Source organism: Canis lupus, chromosome 35 (genome assembly GCF_003254725.2).
Source record: "Canis lupus dingo isolate Sandy chromosome 35, ASM325472v2, whole genome shotgun sequence".
NCBI classification, from domain to species: domain Eukaryota; kingdom Metazoa; phylum Chordata; class Mammalia; order Carnivora; family Canidae; genus Canis; species Canis lupus.
The window spans coordinates 4,259,803-4,268,210 of record NC_064277.1 but is presented as its reverse complement, the minus strand read 5'-3'; the positions used below and the strand labels follow the sequence as shown (position 1 = coordinate 4,268,210).

At 40.0% G+C, this 8,408-nt stretch overlaps 1 long non-coding RNA gene across 1 annotated transcript in view; it reads right to left on the bottom strand.

Annotated features, from left to right (window-relative positions):
- Positions 1 to 3,101: 3,101 nt before the first annotated feature.
- The window catches only part of LOC112659280 (uncharacterized), a 50,981-nt gene continuing 45,674 nt past the window's right edge, over positions 3,102 to 8,408 (bottom strand). Inside the window, exon 3 of the long non-coding RNA XR_003136285.2 lies at positions 3,102 to 3,669. This is a non-coding gene — a long non-coding RNA (uncharacterized LOC112659280). The remainder of the gene's footprint in view (positions 3,670 to 8,408) is intronic.

Sequence of the window (8,408 nt, the reverse complement as noted above, 5' to 3'; positions counted from 1 at the left end):
CTGGAATTCCAATAGGACTGGGCATCCTATATTGTCTGATAATATGCTTCTCAAGTAGACTTTGAATCATACTTCCTGTTTCAGCCCCATTTCCACCCCTAGTAGAAGAGGTACCTGGATCTACCAGTATCTATCCTTTGGGCAACATGAGTCACGCTGTTCCCCGACTTTCCCCAGAGCTGACTGGGGAAAAGACTTTCTTTGCTCTCCTACCAGTTACCAGATACCACTTACCCATCTGCTCTCCAGCTTCCAAAATTGTGTGGCTGTTCATTTGTTTTCTATATATCAATAAGCTTTGTAGGCTTAAACCTTTTTGTTTTTGTTTTTGCTGCTGTTCTATTTGGTTTGCTTTAGTTTTGGTTTTGATTTCTTTTGTCCAGGATAATATTTTTATTTGGTTTCAAAATCAGCTTAATTGAGGTATTCTTTACATTTTTAGCCACATAATTTGTAATATTTAACAAACATACGGTGGGGTAACCACAACCATAATCAATATGTAGAAAGTCTCTGCCACCTCAAAAAGTTTTATTCTGCTGCTTTGCACTCAGTCCCTTCCTTCAGGCTCTGAGTTTTGGCAACTACTGATCTTTCTGTCATTTGAGTTGTGATTTTTGGAACATTTCGTAATATGGTGTTGTGCAGCATTTAGTCTTTTGGGTCTGGTTGCTGTCATTTAGCATAATGCTCTAGAGATGCTTTATGCAGCATGCATTGTTGCATGTATCATACTGTTCTCTGTTTTATTGCTGATTAATAACAACATTTGAGTTGTTGAAGAATGGATAGAAGAAAAAAAGAACATTTGAGTTGTCTCCAGTTTTTGACTAATTGAATAAAGCTGCTATGAACTTAGGTATACAAGTCATTGTGTAGTCATATGTCTTCCTTCTTCTTGGGTAAATACCTAGGTGTGAGATTTCTGAGTCACATAGTCAGGTATTTTTAACCATATAAGAAATTGACAAACCGGTTTCAGAGCAGATGCACCATTTTACATACTGACCAGTAGTGCGTGAAAGTTCCATTAGTTTTACATCCTTGCCAATACTTGGTTTTGTCAGTCTAATTTATTTAGCCATTTTATGAGTATGTTGGGCAAATTTATTGTGGCTTTAATTTGCATTTACCTAATGATTTTAAGTATCTTATTTGCCATTCATATGTTATTTTTGGTAAAATGTCTGTTCAAATCTTTTGCCCAATTTTTTAATTGGTTTATTTATTTTTTATTGGACTTATTAGAGTTATTTATATATTTCGGACACAGTCCCTTTTCAGGTAAGTGATTTTCAAGTACTTTTGATCCCCATTATTTGTGCCTTTCATATTTGTGAAATTGTATACTCACTAAATTTTTTGTAATCCCCAAATCAACCCTTGTGGTGCTTTCATGGTCATTCACACACATACCCAAAGCTGTGATAAATCTGAGTTGCTCAATGTACACCTTCCCAGTTGAGGTCAAACAAGGCAACCTTCTGCCTTCTTGTTTCAGCTCATAAACAAGTATCCTTTATAAGTTCTATTAAATGCCATGTTTTCAAAATTTTTGTGAATTTTGTTGGTAATTTCACTGTTTAAAATGGCCCCCAGCTGTAGCACTGAGGTGATTTTTGGTGTTCCTAAGTGCAAGAAGGCTGTGATGTGGCCTATGGAGAAAATTTGTGTGTTAGATGCACTTCATTTAAGAGTGAGTTATTGACTTTTGGTGATGAGTTCACTGTTAATGGATCAACAATACATTACACCCAGAAAAAGGACGAGGAAATTTGCCAATCTGTATAAGAGGTTACTCTGGACAGTGCTAAAGCAACATCTATAGTGCACGATGAAGCTATGGAAAAGATGGGAGAGGGGCTACCTGTGGATTCATGAGATGATGACTGATTTAAAAGATCATAGGAGGCATTATTGTGAGGAAAAGCAAAGAAATTTATGGCCAGGAAAACGCTAAACCCTTCTCAGGGCTGGCTCACTTGCATGTTTCAAAGGTGATATGGTGTTAAAAACATTAAACTTGCATGTGAGGCAGATCAGAAGGCTCTGGAAGAATTTAAAAAAACACTCCCTAAACATTATACAGGAAAGGTGTTATGTGGAAGAGCAGGTTTCCAAGCTGCCAGCCGATAAAACAGGCTTCTTTTGCAAGGATGTTGGCAAACAAAGCTGCCTAACACAAATGGGGTTTTGATTGACAAAACGATGCCTGGGGCTCCCCGGAGCCTAACCCTGTGTTTCCTAGGGGCGGCGGTCCGGATTCACTAATGCAGTATTTGCACTCAGTTCCCGGAACATAACTACTGTGCACAGTGAGAACTGACTGTCCTTCCCGCTGGGCCTGCCCTGTGGGCTCCACTATCTGTGGTTGCCTGGGGCGCCCTCTTTTTCCTCTGGTCCGGTCACCTGATCCATCCTCAGGCCTCCTCACCAGTTACCCTCAGGAAGTCTCTGGACCCGAGCCCCGGGGTGATGGAGATGCTCCTCTTCGTGTGTAACACACTGTGCGTATTCCTCTGGCTCCGCGATGCAGTCGTTCAAGCATCTGTCTGTCTCCCCCCATCGTCTCTGAGCTGCTTGAGGGCAACTTCTCCCTTCCTTCCCCTTCTCCTTCCTTCCTCCCTCCTTCCTTCCCTCCCCTCTTCTCTCCCTCCCTGCCTCCTTCCTTCTTTCCCTCCTTCCTCCCTTCCTCCTTCCTACCCCTTCATCCATCCATCCACCCATCCATCCATCTATACACACATACACACACACACACGTGTATATATGTATATTTGTATTTGTGTACACATTTAAATATATATTTTGTGGGTGGCAAAATTCAACACTTAAAGATATTTCTTAGGTTGTACTTCCATTTTCTTTTTTAAATTACCCTATGGTACTCCATCACATTTGATTGATCTGTGTTTCCGTGTCCTGGTACTTAGCAAAGAGCCTGCCCCGTAGATAGGAGCAGTAAATATTTGTTAAAAATAAAAGCATAAATGTTAATAATATTGATTCATTCTACGCAATTGAAGTTTTCTGAGTCATAAATTTTTAATAAATAGATAAAATAGTTTGAAATTAACATATTAAATTAATAGCTTGTTCCCTTCAATATCCTAAACAATTGCTCTGCTTATTCTCTCTTTAATTTGAGCTATCTATAATAAAATTTTGCTGAGCAAAATAAGCTTAAGTTTAGTCCAAAAGGAATAATTAGAAACTTGGAACAAGTGGTCTGCATTAATGAGTTTTTACTGTGCTTGGTGGGTGTAATTCTAGAATTTTAGAACTGGAGAGTTCTTCTTGTACATGTGTTCATGAGGCTCCTCCAGGTTAGCTAAGGAGACAGGAGGAGAGACAGAGCCAGCCCTCCGCAGGGGGCTGCGGGGCCTGGAAGGAAGGTCATCCATGGACAGCTCTACTCCCGGCCCCTGGCAGCAGCCCAGCTGTCTTTTCGAGAATGCACGTGAGCTCCTCCTTCAGCTGGGGCTGCTGCTATGAAGACTCGGCTGCTCCAGACAATGCTTGGTCTTGGCTTGTCTGGACTCGTCACTTCGGCCACTTCTCTCTCTGCCTGCCCAGATCAGCAAGTGCCGATGGTCTCCATAGGTCTTTGTAGGGGTGGAAAAACTTGTTCCTCTACCTTCGTAGGCTTCGTGACTGGGGCCCTGCGAACTAAACCGGCAAAAGACAGGTTAACTGGAGAAAAAGATACAAATCTTATTTGATATTAATATTTTAATTTTTATGTGTACAAATGGTCTCACAGAAAAGGAAGTAAATAAAAAACCCACAGAAGCAATTAGGCCTGAGATTTTGCATACTATTTTAATGAAGAGCAATAAATTAGGGAGAGGTCACAAGACGAAGGAGAAAGGTTTGTGCTTCTAGGGGAGGCAAATTGTAAGAAGGTAAATATGTAAAGGAAACTAGTGGAAGATAAGGGATATTTCAGTAAGGTTTGCTTATGTAGATTCAATCTGACAGTCATCTCCTCTTCCTGGTATGGGGGAGGGAAGGGAGACAACCAATGTATGCCCTACCTTTAGGGAGGGTAAAGGGCTTGTCTTATGCCTTCTGTTTGCCATTTGCCTTCACCTAAAAACAATCCTATGTCAAAGTTGTGTATTTTGGAATAGCATACTCTGATCCGCCCATCTCAAATTCAAACCCTCACATAGAAAGGATTCAACTGTGACAGATAGTTATTCTCCTTCCAGCTAAAAAGAGATCACATACCAATCTCCCTCCTAAGACCACTCCATAAAGTAGCTGCCCTTGGGGCCAGCCCTTTTTTCTTGAACCAGGGTGATGAGAAGCACAGCTGCTTTCTCAGAAGGCCTATGAGCATGAGATACACTCAAGTCACACCTCTGAAAGCTGCCCTCTGAGTCAACAGAGGCAGATGCTGAAGCCTGGAATGTCAGGTGGGTCATTCCAAGGAGAGTCCTTTCAAAGTCCACTGTGATCTTGGTCTCTGAAGGACATCATCTCCCAGATTTTGAGAAGACTTGCCTATTTGGCTAATTCCTTTTGATCTGCTCTAAATGTTTGAGTTGTCTGTAGGTATCAACAGACACCTCTCATTTTGTTTCCTCTAGTTTTATTTATTTGGTATATAATTGCTATATAACATGGCATAGGTTTAAGGTGTACAGCATCATAATCAATATATGTATATATTGCTAAATGATTACTACACTTGGGTAACATCCATCACAGGTAGTTACAGAACATTTTTTCTTGTGATGAGAACTTTGAAGATATTTTCTTAGCAAATTTCAAATATACAATATAGTAGTATTAACTACAATCACCATGCTGTGCATTATAGCCCCAGAAATTATTGATGTTATAATTGGAAGTTTGTGCTTTTTGACCATCTTGACCCATTTCTCCCACTCCTCACCCCCCCACCTCTGGTAACCACCAATCTATTCTCTCTTTCTATGGGTTTTGTTTTTTAGAATTCACATATAAGTGAGACCATACAGTATTTCATTTCTATACACCTTATTCTCTTGTCTGACATATTTCACTTAGAATAATGCCCTTAACTTTCATCTATGTTGTTGCATATGGTAGGATTTCCTTCTTTTTATGGCTGAATAATATAAATACATAAATGTTCTCTTTTCTCATTCATTCTACAATGGCCAATTAGGTTGCTCCCATGTCTTGGCTATTGTAAATAATGCTGCATAAACATGGGAGTGCAGATATCTTTTTGGGATAGTGATTTCATTTCCTTTGGATATATACCCAAAAGTGGGAATGCTGGATCATGTGCTAGTTCTATTTTTAATTCTATGAGGAAACTCCATACTGTTTTCTACAGTGACTACCTTTTTCTCCACATCCTTGCCAGTACTTGTTCTCTCTTGTCTTTTTGGTCATAGTCATTCTAACAGATGGGAGGTGATATCTCGTTGTGGTATTGATGTGCACTTCCTGATGATGAGTGATGTTGAGCACCTTTTCATGTACCTGTTGGCCACTTGAATATCTTTTTTTTTTTTTGAAAAATGTGTATTCATTTCCCTTGCTTATTTTTAATTCGATGATTATATTGCTATTGAGTTGTAGGAGTTCTTTATATATTTTGTATATTAACCTCTTATTAGATACATGATTGGCAAATATTCTCTTTCATTCTGTAGGTTATCTTTTCATTGTATTGATTAGGCATGTCTTGTTTATGGATAATATATTACCAGTGGGTCTTATATCAGAATTACTTATGGTTGAAAATTAAGGATGGGGCAGACCGGGTGGCTCAGCGGTTTAGCGCCGCCCTCACGTCAGGCTCCCTGCATGGAGCCTGCTTCTCCCTCTGCCTGTGTCTCTGCCTCTCTCTCTCTTTCCCCCTGTGTCTCTCATGAATAAATAAATAAAATCTTAAAAAAAAAAGAAAATTAAGGATGTCTCACATGACTGGAACACTGAATAAGTAAGCCTACAACATGTTTCTTATTTTCATTTGTTTTACTTAATCTAAATAAAGGAGTTGCTGCTTTAAAAATAAATGTGTAACACTGCAAGGGAAATTGGTATAAAGCTTACCAGAGTTGCTCTTTCTTAGAAGTGATTAATATTGTTTTAGAAGTTTGAAGCAAGGCAGTATGGAAGGTAGTATTTAGTTAACTGATATTTATTGGGAACCAACTACAGGCCAGACATTGTCCTAAGCCCTGGGAATATTGCAGTGAACATGAAAGTTGTATTCCCTGGTCTTGTGGAACTTAAATAGCATATATTCAATCAACCTATTTTTCCTTTTTTTTTTTTTAGAACATGGGAACATGGACAGTAGGGCAAGGAGTGAAGTGAGAGTTGAAAGTAAGTCTAAAGTCCTACACCAAAGTTTTCTAATTAAAGTATGAATGAAAGACTTTAAGCAACCCATGAGCAATTTGAACATTGAAAACAGCAATTTAACTCCAACCTGAAGCAAACTGTGAGTCAGAATAATGCCATAATGATATTGTTAATCATTGGTGGGCTTGTCACCTATTGGGGTTTCTTTCTTTTCCACCTCCCCCACTCTCACTTCCCCTGACTAAAAGGGACAAAAAAAAAAAAACCTTCAAGAAGTAATTAGTCATAGATACATTAATTATTGGACTGGCTATAGACTTTTCATAAACCCAGTGATGTATGATGAGAACCTCAGGCCCCAAGGCCACCAGTTTCTTAAACAAAAGACTCATTATTGGCTCAGCCAGCCTCCATCTGAGTTACTCAGCCCCAGGCCAGCGTGGAAGACCCTGCCCTATTTCCAGCTCTGATTTACTTTATCTACAGCAGATTCATTACTGCTCACCAAGCAGTTCTCTTACAACAGATCCATTAGAACCCCCAAAGCACAGGCCTGTGAACGGGGGGCTCTTCCCCGTTGTTACTCTCAGCACCGGGGAGGGCATGCTCACTGCTGCCTGTGGAGTCTTAGCAGATTTCTGGAAAGCACGTCGAATATGCTTGACATCTACCACTCATCCCTTAGAACTGATAAAGGCCTGCATTCCCGGCGGGGTGGGGGACCCTGTTACCCAGAGCATCGAATCACAGATCGGGGCCAACAGATGACGACCTCATCATTCCCCAAGACAAAGGATACGGAGCCCCAAAGTCAAACCTTGTCGTGTGCCTGTTCCTCACACTTTTCATCTCACTTTATATCAAATGGGACGTGGATTTACACCTTTGAGCTGAAGAAGCACCCAACTGTGCTTCTGTATTTGACACAGTTTGTATACTCGGCTTCTTCAACCAAAGGCTCTCCCTGCCCTTGATCCCTGGACCACTTCTGTCTATAATTAGTAGATACACCCCCTCCCACCCTAGCTGCTTCGCTCCCAATTCAGACAGTACTGTAATCCCTAATAGCAAAGGTAAGCACCCCAGGATATTGAACCACGGGGCAGTTTCACTGGAGAAAGATGTGTCTGACGCCCTGTGCCTCCGGGAAGTGAACCAGCAGTCAGATTCACCTGGAAGCCACCCTTACATTCAGATGCCTGATGGAAGTTCAGCTTTGGACACCGACTGACTCACAAGTAGAGGCAGAATATCTCGGCAGCTTCATGCCTGCTCTGGTAGGCGGGTTGTTGGAGTCAGTCTCAGGACAACACACTTATCATGAATGAAATTAAAATATTTGTCACACTAGTAAATTTATAACACTGGAATAGATTCTCCTGAAAGCATATTTGCTATTATTTTGAAAATCTATCCTCGTATTTAAAATAATATAATATTAAAGTTTATAGCTTTCTGATATGTAAAACACTGGGCAGCATAGAGTCCTCATCCAGTAGTTACTTCTTGTCAAGCACGTAAAGTGAGGCCTATAGGTTTTTGGTCAATCTGTGACACATATGGAAACCTAAAGAAATTTACATATTGCTCTCTGGCTTTCCTTGTAATTTTGGGCACAGGAATTACATGATTTTGTTATAAAAATGTTATAAAAACAACATGTTATAAAAATAAAGGTCATTTAGAAGATCAAGAATATGCTATTTCAATTTTTAAAAGATTAGTTAAAACAAAGCATTGAAAAATAGTTTTGAGAAATCTGAACTCATTGAGAATATGTTGTGAGACCCCTAGGAATTTGAGAATCCTTCCATAGTTTTTTTTTTTTTTTTTGTATATTTTTTTATTAGAGTTCGATTTACCAACATATAGCATAACATCCAGTGCTCATCCTGACAAGTGCCCCCCTCAGTGCCCATCACCCAGTCACCCCAGGCCCCCGCCCACCTCCCCTTCCACCACCCCTAGTTCGTTTCCCAGAGTTAGGAGTCTCTCAAGTTCTGTCTCCCTTTCTGATATTTCCCACTCATTTTCTCTCCTTTCCCCTTTATTCCCTTTCACTATTTTTTATATTCCCCAAATGAATGAGACCATAT